At 41.4% G+C, this 14315-nt stretch overlaps 1 long non-coding RNA gene across 1 annotated transcript in view; it reads left to right on the plus strand.

Annotated features, from left to right (window-relative positions):
• The window catches only part of LOC310831981, a 48982-nt gene that overhangs the window by 26839 nt on the left and 7828 nt on the right, over positions 1 to 14315 (plus strand). The gene's annotated exons all lie outside the window — the stretch shown is intronic.

A 14315-nucleotide genomic window follows, 5' to 3' on the forward strand; every position in this document is an offset into this window, starting at 1 on the left:
AGGAAGTTCTCAGACTGATAATCAAGACACATGACTTCCTCACCCCCTGTTTCTGTTTTTTTAAGGAAGCGAAATTACAGCTGTGGTATCAGCAGAAAACTTGGCTACCTCAATGCTCACCCCTAACTATATATCATTTATGAACAACCACAATTATTAAAAAGCACAGGTCATGACACTGGTCCGTGAAGAAATCCACTTTCTATATCTCTCTATTGGGAGAACTGTCCATTTATTCCTGCTCTTTGCTTCCTGTTCTTTAACTAGTTACCAGTTCACACCTTGTTTTATAGAATAGGCTAGGACAGCACCTTTGATGGGTAGGGATGAGTGAATATGTCGATTTCATACCCCCACCCCCAGTTTCTCTTTTTCCCCAAGTTCAGGTTCAATTCTCTACATTTCCACAACAGTTTGCAATTTTAAAAAATCACCGCAAACATTACTCAGCATTTTAGTGCAAAGTTCGCCTAATGTACACATTTTGTATGCATTTTTACCTAAGAAACCATTTTGACATGTACACTTTACCCTAGCAGATTCATTTTTGTGCACTGTGCTATGTATGGCTGTGCTCTTTTATCTCTGGTCGGGGACAGAGGATGGTGCTAGGGAGGGAGATGTCGTTGCACCATTCCTCGGTGTGTGGAGTGCCGCAGGGCGCAATCCTCTCCCCAATGCTTTTTAACATCTTTATGCGTCCCCTTGCCCAGATTGTCCAGAGCTTTGGGCTGGGTTGAAAACAAAGACTGGGAGAAAACAAAGACAAAGTACTTTTAATTCCCTCTGAGGAGGATGAGGTCCAGACCTAACCAAAGCACTTGCTGAAGCTATCCCACTATACAGGCTGAGTCGCTACAAGCCCCAGTTCCTATCCTTTCGAAATGCTTTAAAAATGCCTTAAGATCGCTCTCTTTAGCATGCAGGGCAGAGGTGCACATTCTCTACCTTCCCTGGTCAGACTGGTGGTTACAATCATACAGAAATCTGGCGTTTGGAGACAGAGCTTAGTGTTTATGCAGGCATTTCTCAGTTCATTGGTCAGTCATTTTTCTAGCTTCACCTCTCCAATGTGTCCACCTTCATTGCTTGGCTATTAGGTCTGAGACATGGATCTCATGGATCTCACATCTCATGAAGTGCTTTTGATCTCAGCATACACACTTGTCTATATGCCTACCAAAGATGCATGCCGTAAGTCTACAGCTTTCTTGCAGAGTTAAGGCTTATCTCCAAGCCTCTGTTCCCCTTCCCTGTTTAATCTCGGTTTAGGCTAGGATTCCCTAATTTATTGACAGAGACTGAAACCCACAAGAATGTGCGCGCGCGCACACACACACACAATATAACCATGGCTAGTAATGCTCCACATCCTTCAGTTGTAACAGGTTTTGCTAAAGAGAAATGCTATGGTTGCGTTAATACAGTAGAACTCCCATTAGCTGGAAGACTTTGCATAGGTTATCTCATCTTATACGCCATGATTTTGCCGCAACAAACAAACAAACCAGCTCATCAATGGCAGAGATAAGCAAACAAAGGAAAATGGGAGTGAGGGGAAACCTACAGCAGCATTTTAAAATGCAGATTTGCTTGCAGAAATTCACATGTAGATTTCCATAGTCTTCCCACCCCAACATCCCTCATGTGTGGCTGCTGTTGGATTAAGGGGTGTGGAGAACAATAAGGTATGAAACTATCTAATTCAAGGAAGGGGTACCTTTTTTTTTTTGCCCAGGGGCACAACTTTCCAGGTGTGACAGGTAAATTTAATAACACTTAGATTTATGCATTGTGTTCTGAGTTTTCAGAACCTTAGACTTTGAAATATACTTGGAGTCCTGTAGTGATTTCATGCTCTTTATTGCAGCTTGTAAAACAGTGATTGAATTGCCCCCCAAACCTCAGTCTTTTATATACATTATTTACACAATGAGTCCCGTCTGATTGGCTGATTCTGCTTTCCTTCTGGAGACTGATTGGTCTTTTCTTGCAGGCCAATCAGTTGTTGCATTCTTGGATCCTACTTGCCTATGGATCTAGGATCCAAGCTTAGTACATAAGAGACTTCAAAAGCAACAGCTGTAATTTCTGTTTTTAAAAAATGCCACATTGGTGAGTGTGTGTGAATTTTGTTTCTGTTCTAGTCCATGCTAGAGGTCAAATATGGCTCCCATATTTGGGAAATGTGGTTCCATCCAGCAAACTATTTAGAATCCAAACTTTTAAAAATAAGCTTCCGGTCCTCAAGACGGTTGGTGTTAATTTAATCATAATGTACAGAATGATCTGGCTTATGCGAATTAATATCTGACTCTGGGTAGAATGGAAGTTGGGGCTGAGGGCCTTCTGGTCACATGATTCTAAAGCAGCCTTTGCCTGGAGCACTCCAAATTTTTTGGACTACAAGTTCCATCAGCACCAGGCAGCAATTTTAAAATGTGTTGTGGAAGAGAGGATTATAGGGTTGTCTTTGTTTCTGATTTTATTATGTATTTTGGGTTTTTTATATTGTGATTTTATGTTGTGAACCTCCCTAAGATCTGTGGTTGCTTGTTTTCCATGAGGTATAATTAATAACTAACCAGGTCATTCCACCTCATCTAAAAACTGCCCATCTCTGTTTTTGAGTCTAACAACTGAGATATGGGTTGCAAGGATGTAGTAACATATTCAGTGACCTCAGCAAAACTCACTGGAGCTCGATTCCTGAGAACTTTGGACACTGACCTTATGGTGATCTGGCATCAGCAATTTTGGGACTTGGCACTCATGGACAAATTAACCAATCAGCTTTGAGCTTGAAGAAAAAAAATCAAAGCATGGAAACAATTTAATGCTGTTTGGTCAAGTTTTATAATTTATTCAGCCACAAATGGACATGGATATAGACCATAGGACTTCCATGGAAAAACTTTGGCAGGACACATTTGAAAGGCAGATATGATTATGATTATGTAATCATTTTACTGGAACTGATTGAAACACCCTCCTTTATTTTTCCTCTCTATTGTGTTATATCGTATTGTTTGATATTTGAAAAATGAATAGAAATGTTGTTGTTTTGAAAGAAAATCCTTGCAGAGTGCAGAGGTCAAACCATCACAATATTATCACCAAATTACAAACGTATCAGGATAGCTATTGCTACATAAGAAAAATAGGAAATGATGGTGTTCAGTTGGCTTGGAGGTCACATAACTCCACACCCTCCGACATTTATTAGATAAAAATAGGGGTGTGCTAGGGAAAAATGGGAGATTCCGGGATCCAATCAGAAACTGGGACGGCTTCTGTAAATCCAGGGCTCTCCCTGGAAAATAGGGACACTTGGAGGGTCTGAAAGTAGCCTGCTGCACAAAAGTAAAAATTACATCCACTGCTCCACCCACTTTTTCCTCTGGCCCCTGGTCACCACTGGCATGCGGCCCTCAGTAGGTTGCGTAGATGGGAATGCAGGTTTCTGGCTGGAAAAAGGTCCCTCAGCCCTGAACTCTCTTTTGTAAAGGCCCCATTCACGAACAGAGATGTTCCTTGATCATTAATTGTCTCTTTCCAGGCTTCCAAGTGGTGAGGGAAGCCTTAACTCTCTCGTTGTATCCCCCCTTCGTGGGCATGTAGCTGAATGGTGCATGACATAACCACCAATAAATGTAGGCTCCAATTATACTTTTTCGGCACCCACAATGAAGTTGACTGGAGCATTATTAAAAGGCCTTTTCATTCGCCAGAGCTCTGCAGAGGAAGCCCATGTCCAAGGCCCCTTTTTGGATCACTTAAGCACCGTTTGTGAGAAGGCCGATGGTGGATTATTGGGCACATCGCTTCGACAGCCACCCTCAGCGTCACTGTGCCTCCGCCTGGCCACCCACTGCGCAGATACCTCATAGGAAACCCATTCACACAAGGATTAGGCTTTGGGCATCTTTGTGTACTGCGTTATGCATGTGTTCAGGGCCAGCTCCTGGATGGAGACAGCTCCAGGGAGTTAATAATGGAGTTGAAGAGGGTCAGCTGTAGCGGTGATGGCTTCCCATCCTTTCAAAACTGTGCTGTGGAACAAGTCTTCTGGTTAAAGAAACTTGAATTTGGCACAGCTTGCATTTTCTCCCCTTAAGACTCATGATCACTGCAGATGGTGACAGCAGTCACGAAATTAAAAGATGCCTGTTTCTTGGGAGGAAAGCAATGACAAACCTAGACAGCATCTTAAAAAGCAGAGACATCACCTTGCCAGCAAAAGTCCGTATAGTTAAAGCTATGGTTTTCCTAGTAGTGATGTATGGAAGTGAGAGCTGGACCATAAAGAAGGCTGATCGCCGAAGAATCGATGCTTTTGAATTATGGTGTTGGAAGAGACTCTTGAGAGTCCCATGGACTGCAAGAAGATCAAACCTCTCCATTCTTAAGGAAATCAGCCCTGAGTGCTCACTAGAAGGACAGATCATGAAGCTGAGGCTCCAATACTTTGGCCACCTCATGAGAAGAGAAGACTCCCTGGAAAAGACCCTGGTGTTGGGAAAGATGGAGGACACAAGGAGAAAGGCACGACAGAGGATGAGATGGTTGGACAGTGTTCTTGAAGCTACCAGCATGAGTTTGACCAAACTACGGGAGACAGTGGAAGACAGGAGTGCCTGGTGTGCCTGGTGACCATGGGGTCACGAAGAGTCGGACACGACTAAATGACTAAACAACAACAAGTCTCATAGACCATGATGGCTATGCTCTGCCTCCACAATACCAGCCGTTGGAAATCTCAGGAGAATGGCGTTCTCTTGTGCTTGGGTCCTGCTTGTGGGTTTCTCACAGGCTTCTGGTTGGCCACTGTGGGAACAGGATGCTAGACTAGAAGGGCCATTGGCCTGATCCAGCAAGCTCTTATTATTAAGACCCTTTAAGCAACTACATTTCTTCCCCCTGCCCCAGGCTTCATAGGAGGTTTATGGAGAAAAGCTGTGGGAGTTATTGCTTTACTTTATTCTAAGAAACAACTCTGGTTAGATAAGAGACAGTGTGATGTAGTGGTTAGAGTGTTGGACTAAGACCTTGGAGAGAAAGGTTTGAATCTCCAACTCAGCCATGAAGCTCCCTTGGGCCAGTCACTCATTCTCAGCCTGACCCACCTCACAGGGTTGTTGTGGGTGATAAAACGGAGAGGAGGAAAACTCTGCCCACAAACTTGAGCTTCTATGGGGAAAGGCGGGATATAAATTTAATTAATGACTTAATGATAAGATGAAATATTTGTCTAAGCACTCCATAGTTAAACTGGGTATATATTAGATCAGCTTTCCCAACCTAGTGCCCTCCTGATATTTTGGATTAAAACTCCCAACAGCACCTGACTGGAGTTGATGGGAGTTGTAGTGTAAATCATCTGGAGGGCACCAGGTTGTGGAAGACTGATCTAATATACATCCTTTATACAGTGACATTGCTTCCCCTATTATCCTCCCTCAAAACACTTCAGGGATCATTTGATTTTGTCTGTCTGTGTCATTCCCCATTCTTAAGAAAGAAACTGGCAGATGATAATGGAATCATAAAATTGTGAAGCTGAAACAGACCCCGTAAGGATCATCTTGTTCAATGCATAGCTCTATCAATGCAACATGCCTTGCAAACACAGGAACTACTTCAAACATTTGTGGCTTTTCCTAAAGAATCCTGGGAACTGTAGTTTGTTAATACTGCTGAGAGTTGTTAGAAGACCCCTATTCCCCTCACAAAGTTACAGTTCTCAGAGCGGCTTATCAATAAACTCATCTTTCCAGGGAACTCACAGGACATAAAAGCCTTGATCATGGGAATAATAATAATAATAATAATAATAATAATAATAATAATAATAATTTATTATTTGTACCCTGCCCAGCCACTCTGGGCGGCTTCCAACAAAGATGAAAGATACACTAAAATGTCACATATTAAAAATTTTCCTGAACAGGGCTGCCTTCAGATGTCTTCTGAATGTCAGGTAGATGTTTATCGCTTTGACATCTGATTGGAGGGCGTTCCACAGGGCGGGCGCCACTACCGAGAAGGCCCTCTGCCTGGTTCCCTGTAACTTGGCCTCTCGCAGTGAGGGAACCGCCAGAAGGCCCTCGGAGCTGGACCTCAGTGTCCGGGCAGAACGATGGGGGAGGAGACGCTCCTTCAGATATACTGGACCGAGGCCGTTTAGGGCTTTAAAGGTCAGCACCAACACTTTGAATTGTGCTCGGAAACATACTGGGAGCCAATGTAGGTCTTTCAAGACCTGTGTTATATGGTCTCGGTAGCCGCTCCCAGTCACCAGTCTAGCTGCCGCATTCTGGATTAGTTGTAGTTTCCGGGTCACCTTCAAAGGTAGCCCCACGTAGAGCACATTGCAGTAGTCCAAGCGGGAGATAACCAGAGCATGTACCACTCTGGTGAGACAGTCTGCAGGCAGATAGGGTCTCAGCCTACGTACCAGATGGAACTGATAAACAGCTGCCCTGCATACAGATTTGACCTGTGCCTCCATGGACACATGGGCTAATGCAATTGCTGGGGAATGGGGGAAACTGGGGATTCATCTGCGGCTCAGATTTTTATCTGAGCCAGAGAATAATTTAGAGAGAGGGGTTTTATAATCTGATGTTCCTGTTATTTGTATTTCTGAAAGTGATTTTAAAAACAGACAAAAACCCCACCTGTTGTTTGAGATGGGCTTTTAAGTGTCCCTGAAATTTGTTTTCCATAACCCCTCCCTGAAACTCTGCTTCAAGTCCAGAGACCTGGCATTTTCTTGGGCCAGCCATTATAGGCTCTCAAACAGATGCCTCTGTTCCACTGCATTCATTTTACAATTTTAAAACAATTTCAATCTAGACAGCCAGTTCTGTGGTAACTATGGCTTTTGTGCTGCCATTCTTCCTCTTATGCTTGGAAGATACTCCCACACACTCTTCCCTACACAATGACAGAACGTTGTCTTTGCAGTGTGTGGTATTTTCACATTGATGGGACTCTTTAAATAGTGCATTGTAAAAAGTAGTGCATCCTAATAAGGCCTGCCAATTTAAGGCAACATCGGAATGGATTATATTCTTCCCAAGAATCTCTGTATATGTAAACCAGCACCTTAAGGGCACATCTGCACCAAAGATCAGCCTTCAATAACCTGATGCCCTCCAGGTATTTTGGACATCAGCCCCAGCCAGCATGGGAACTGTAGTCTCAAACATCCAAAGAGCACCAAGCTTTTGATAGCTCTCATAGACAGTCATTGCAGTCCCATACCCTCCAACATTTCTCCGATGAAAATAGGGATGTCCTATTTAATAATAATAATAATAATAATAATAATAATAATAATAATAGTACCCCACCCATCTGACTGGGTTGCCAGAGCCACTCTGGGTGGCTTCCAACATATGTAAAAACATAATAAAGCATTAAACATTTTAAAAACTTCCCTATTCAGGGCTGCCTTTAGATGTCTTCTAAAGGTTGTATAGTTGTATAGTTATCTCCTTGGCCCAGGGCTCGCATAACTCTAATAAGCTCCAACATTTCTCCAGTAACTCCTAAGGACATTCTGGGATCAAATCAGAAAATGGGACGGCTTCTATAAATCTGGGTTTGGAGGGTCTGCAGTCCTCTGTGTGTCTATTCAGAAGTAAGCTTCATTGAGTTCAGTGAGGTGTGTTTAGGGCTGAATTCCCACCCTGCTTTAGTGGGAGCAGGAAGACTGGGATTGTCATTCTGGCAACAGGGATCTATAAACTGGTGGCAAAGAACCTGTGGCCTTCCAGATCTTGTAAGACTTCAGTGCCTATCATACCTAAACAAGCATAGGTTATGAACGACGGGAGTTGCAGTCCAGCAACATTTGGAGGACCACAGTTTCCTCACACTGGTGCTAAATAACCATATCAACCAGGATTTTTGCGGGGAAATCATTACTGTTACACTGGAACAGGACTGCTAAAACTTTGTAGTTTTTTGCAATCCTTGCAGGGAACTCTGGGGAATGGTAGCTCTCTGAGGGGACTGGGGACCTCCTAACAACTCTCCACACCATTAACAAACTACAGTTCCCAGAATTCTTTGAGGGAGAAGCCATGACTGTTTAAAGTAGCACTTTAAATGTATGGTGCGAATATGTTCTCAGGTACCTCCCTAGAAGTGGGGAACAGCTTCAGGGACAGGAGGTGGTGCTGGACTCAAGTCAGGTGACTTTTCCATGGGCAGTTGGGACATTCAATAATGCTAAGGAAAGTCTCTCCTCAGACAACCTGCAGGGCCTCAGAATCTAGATCATGGGTAGGCAAACTAAGGTCCTGCGGCCAGATCTGGCCCAATCTCCTTCTAAATCTGGCCCACGGACAGTCTGGGAATCAGTGTGTTTTTACATGAGTAGAATGTGTCCTTTTATTGCATCTGTGGGTTATTTGTGGGGCCTTCCTGGTGTTTTTACATGAGTAGAATGTATTATTTTATTTCAAACGTATCTCTGGATTATTTGTGGGACATATGAATTCATTCGTTGTTTTTTTTCAAAACATAGTCCGGCCCCCCACAAGGTCTGAGGGACAGTGGACTGGCCCCCTGCTGGAAAAGTCTGCTGACCCCTGATCTAGATCAGAGCCTCCCAGTGCTCTGGGGCCCTTCCAAAGACCCAGTTTGGCATTCACATCCCATTCTTCCTCTCCTTATGAGAGATGTTGCCACATGGCTCGTGACACATTTAGACACTTAAAATACACTAGTATAAACAACTGGTGAGTAATACGAAAGTCAGTTTTCACATCCCCACCACCCCAGCTATCTCCATGTTTTCTGCCCCTCGACGCCAGATTTTGTTCAAAAACTTGGTTTGTTTCCCAACACTTACAAGCACAGACACACAGAGTGGTGGTTTTTTTTTGTGGGGTGGGGGGTAATAGCAAAATGTTGGTTAAGCATTGCCTCCTTTAAAGAAAAATGGATCAAATTTTAAATGCCCATTAAATTGTTCTTAAAAGGTTACAGGTGACATTTGTATCCATTTAGTTAATTGACAAGAGCTGGGGGTTTTAGTACTGGAAAATCCATCTCAGTATTTTACTGGAAATCGTGTTAAGATGGATTTTGGTGCCAGAATGTATACCTGAAATGTGTAAGAGTGTGTGTGTGTGTGTGTGTGTGTGTGTAAATTCTGTAAAGTGATTTTAAATTTCATGGTGGTTTTTGCAAAATGTTAGCGCAAACACAAATCTTCCACATTTAAAAAAGAGAATCCTCCCCAGTCTTTCCCCTCCCATGTTGCTCTATATGAAATTAACATTTTTATGTGCATTGTTTGCTGTTGGATTATGCCTTTGGCTGCTGCCTCAGTTTTGAACTCAGCAACGTTATCAGTCAATAGGCATATTTATCAAAGCAAAAGAAATGGACTCGTGTATATTTAACTATCATTAATTTAGATTGTGGGCAACAAAACAGATTTATATACACACACGCACACATGGGGGGGGGATCTGTTTCGTGACTCGCTGGCACGGCCCAGTGAAATCCATGTAAAATAAACAGTGCCTATTTATAGCCTTGCTCAGGCTGCCTGTAGGCTTTTGTGTAGCTGTGTTTACTCTGGATGAATGGGGGTTTTCAATCAAAAGCCAGATTCCGGAAGGGAAATCTGCCCCGGGTTTTCTGCAGAGCAGAGAGGGTAGCTCATATGTCATGAGCAAAATATGTGATGCTATAAAAAGTGGAGTGGAGTTTCACTCAGACAGAATCAGGATCCCTCCCCAGCGCTCAAAGGCTTTTTAAGTGCCTTGAAACCTAGTGCATGTGATTATTAGAGCAGATGTCTGAGAGAAGGGAGGGTTAGGGCTGGCTCCCTGATTCTTGTTCGGTTGTCGTACAATTAATTAAAGTAATTGGGGCAGTCTGGCGCCTCAGCCAGGAACTATTTGGAAGGGGATACTCCCGTCTACGAGAATTCGGCCATTTCAACCATAGTATTTCTTTTTTAAAAACCCACACTAGGGAAAATGAGTTCAATATGAAGGGGATGTGTTGATTCCAGAAGCACACCTGGATGGAAGCAGAACTTACTTCAGTGGGTCAAATCCTCCAGGAACTAAGGTTGCCAACTTTTCCTTACTGGCAGGGCTCTTGTGCCTGTTAAACATCTGGCTGACAGGCAGGCAGATGTCCAGCAGTTGCAGCTTTTCCCAACCTGGAAAAGACAAGAGGTGGGAAGAGCTTCATCTCTACCCATCGCTGTTAAAAGCACAGGTGCCCTGGTGGTTGGGGGAAGTAGCAACATACCTTCTTCAAAGGTATTAATGCACTGCTGGTTTCTTGAATTATTCTTCATGCTCAGAGCAAAAGTAGTTAGGTTCTTTCCCCAAGTGCAAGTATTACTGAGAGAGAAACATCCACTGGTTTTATTTTTATATAGACCTGTGTGTGTATACACAAATTTGCACACAAAACAGATATATAGTCACATATAATTAAGATAGATTAATGTAGAATTATTTTATCTTAGGTTTAGAATGGAAGATTAAATTAAAAGTGCACCCCTTGAAAGCAAGTTCCCCTTGCTCATTTGTTAGCAAATATGTTTGGGGTTATAGCTTTATGGTGCAAAGCCCTTAGACTTTTAATTTTTATTTTTAGTAAAGCTGTTGAGTACTACAGATTTCTTTCTGGGGAGCACAGGCAAAACACCACCCAAATTCCCCCTCCCAGCTATTTCATTTTCAATAAGGAAGCACTGCCATCCCTTCTGCAATTATTTATGTGTCTCTCATTCATGTATCTGTAGTTCTCTGCATGTGGTCAAACAAGTCCATTCTGGGTTGTTGACTCACCAAACAGAAACGTAATCTTCTGAGACTGAACACACAATGAATGTTGGCATCTAAACAGCTATGTAAATATAGATGAAGCCAGTTCTAGGGTGTGTGTGTATTTTTGTTCTGATACAGGAATTCAAAGGAGGAATAATTCCAGGTGATTTACAGTATATGTGATCCAGTTATGTAACTTCTACAAACATTCCTCTGATTTATTTTAAAATATAAACTGATTATGCTGTTACTAGTACTGGAATTTATTGCTTGGTAAATCTGCATGTAGCATCCTTGCATTAATTACAGATTTAAAAGAGTGTATTTATTGAAAAATCACAGCTGTCCCTATTAAAAATGCTAATTACTGATAGCATTTTAAACAAATTTGTGTACATCCTTCAATCCCCAAATGATTTGCCTTGCGAGTGAACAGTAGCGAAAAATAGTCATTAAATATCCCTCCAATGACATATGGCTATTTGTTTATAGAGGCACTCTGATCTTTTAATTGGTTAAAATGCATTAATTGGCATTTTTTTAAAGACCTGACTTTGTAGACAGTTCTAACTAGAAGGAGGAAGTGAGAAGATCTAGAGAAAGGTTTATCCTCTGATTTCAGTTTATTTATTTTGGAGGCTATATTGTCTAAGGCTGTGGTCTTAATCATACTCAGAAGTAAGTGCCAGGAAACTCATTAGGACTAAAGCCCCATCTACACTATAGGTTTAAAGTAGTATTATACTTTAAACAGTACATACTTTAAAGAGTAATGGCTTGCCACAGAGAATCGTGGGAAATGTAGTTGGGTAAGGGTACAATCTGCAGAGTGGTTTAACAAGCAATCCCTGTGGAAACTGTAGCTCTGTGAGGGCAAGAAGGATGCCCTATCAACTCTCCGTATCCAGTTCCCAGGATTCTTTGGGGGAAGCCATGACTGTTTAAAGTGTCATGATACTGCTTCCAATGTATAGCACAGGTGGAGCCTTGCATCTAAGTAAAAGTGCATAGGATGAGGCTATACATTTCTCCTCTTTGTGTCCACCAGCAAGAAGGCTTTTCTTATATCAGGGATGAGCAACTGAGGCACTTTTTCCCAGGTTCCTGGTAAGCCTACAAAATTATAAATCAGGATTTCCCAAACTTGGGTCTCTAGTAGGGCTTCCATACGTCCAGATTTTTCCTAATTTTTGTTTTTACTTTTTGAAATTTGGCCACCCTAGACTCTCCATCTGTTTATGGACTACAACTCTCGTCATCCCTAGCTAGCAGGACCTGTTCTAAATCAAGTTATGGTAAGACACTAGGTTTGCTTTTAAGGAAAATGGGTGTGTGCACTTTATTTAGAATACGTGTACCCCATTCTTCAGCCAAAAGGTGTGCAAAGTGGCTTACATACTCAGGAGTCTTGGCAAGATGGCACGAGTTTCACGTAGAGCTTGTCTGTGGGGGTTGGTTTGCAAGGCAAAATAGATCTCCAGCCTTACTCTGCCTTTCAAAGTGTTTAGGAAACTGAGTGGCTCTTGAATAGAAAAGCTACAGAATCCTCAATGAGAAAGGTAAGGTGCATAAAAATGCCCCTCAAACACAACAAACAAACAAATAAAGATTCTACTATAAGAGGATTATATTTTATTATTTATTGTATTTAATAAATCTGCATGCTGCTTTTCAATAAGAGTTCTTCTGAAATCAGTTTGCAATCCACATGTCACGACATACATTTGGTTCCATGGCTGAGTTTCCCACCTTTGGTTTCGGAGTTTAGATGAACAACAACCCTAATTTCTGAATTTAAAATTGCCAGCCTCCTATTACAAGTTGTCAATCACTGCTTAGTTCTTTTCTGCTCTTGTTCTCATTCCCTCTCTGCCTTTCTCTCCTTCCCTTCTTCCTTCTTTCCTTCCTTTTTTTAACATCCCTTCTTCCATTTGTTGCCCTTCAGTCATTTCTGTCCTTGCTTTAATTGGTTTTTAACTAACTAACTAACTAACTAACTAACTAACTAACTAACTAACTAACTAAAATTGCTTTATTCCCAAAGTTATCCAAAGACAGTTACATATCAAAGAAGAAACTGAGTGTATCATTCCGTTTGGTGCAGATTATAAGCATGCAAATGTGTTAGATTAGAAACAGCTTTTCCAAAGTAGAAGTTGGAAAATGGCAACTGAAGAATTTGGCCTTATTTGGGTCCAGAAATTTGATCTTGAAAATATGTTCGGTTGTTTGTTTTAAATATATGCAGTGATGATTGAGTTCGCAACAGAGGATGTGGTAGAGTGTGAAAAAAACTGAGAGAGGGTGGCTGGGGTGGGATCCTCATATTGTTTTAATTATGTAGCTTCCAATCATTTTCACAAAGCTGATTCTCAGCTCTGCACCTAGTCCTTTTCCTGTGCTTTAAAAATTATTACTTATATTTAATACAGGTTTCAAATGACATTTGTTATCACCCAACTCCTGTTAGCAAATTGGAATTCTGGAAACAAACAAAACAAGGCTTTCCTGATCAAGGTGGTGAATCTGTTCACGTTGCTTTTGTTAATACATAATTTTTTTTGGGGGGGGGACAACAACTGTGAGCACTGGTGAAGTTACAGATAAGCATGTTCAAGGCCAGGTGGTTAGGAGGAAACCTTTCCATAAATTTGCAGGTGGAAAAACAAAATGAGCTCAGGGAGAGTCATATTAGCAAAATGTCCAACATGCATCAAGCATTCTGCCCATTCACTCCCAATTTTGCAATCTTCCAAATTACAATGTGCACATACAGCAAAAGGAGGTGGTAGAAATCCTAAATTGTACCACATCGTTCTATAGGTAGGGAATGTTCTTTTTAATTTTCTCCCATGTAGAAAAACTTTTTGCCAGTAAATAATGATGACAATAAATATAATAATAATAATAATAATAATAATAATAATAATAATAATAATAAAAGCAATAATGATAGATTAGGAGGAAAGGTTACCATAGTCTTCCCTGCATTGTGATAGCTTTCTATTTGTAGACATATATTTTTAATATGGTGGAGAAATAAAAAACCAGTTTTCCCGCACTCCCAAATTCTGAAATGGAACAGCCTATCCCACTCACATTTCATTCCACTGCATGCATGGATTAGAAGGGGACACAGTGGACATACAAAATTATCGGTTGTAAATACATTTAATATTAAATTGCTTCAGATTAAATTGCTCCCCCCTCCCCACGTATTCAAAGAAAAAGGAGAATTCCAGGCATAAGTAAAAAAAATGTATTGCAGTACAACAGAGGTTCAGTCAATGCTCTTAACTCTGTTATTTATGTGTTTTATGATGTTATATGTTGTTTTGTTTGTGTCACAAAAGCAAATAAAATTTATTTAAAAGAAAGGACAGTTCTTGTGATTAGCATCTTATAACTCCCAATGAACACTAGTGTGAGGACCCAGAACTGGACCAGGAAACCATCCTAGGAATTCTTTGTCCACCTGACTCTACTGAGAATGGGCTGATT

Source organism: Podarcis gaigeae (genome assembly GCF_964106915.1).
Source record: "Podarcis gaigeae genome assembly, chromosome: 14".
In the NCBI taxonomy this organism is placed as follows: domain Eukaryota; kingdom Metazoa; phylum Chordata; class Lepidosauria; order Squamata; family Lacertidae; genus Podarcis; species Podarcis gaigeae.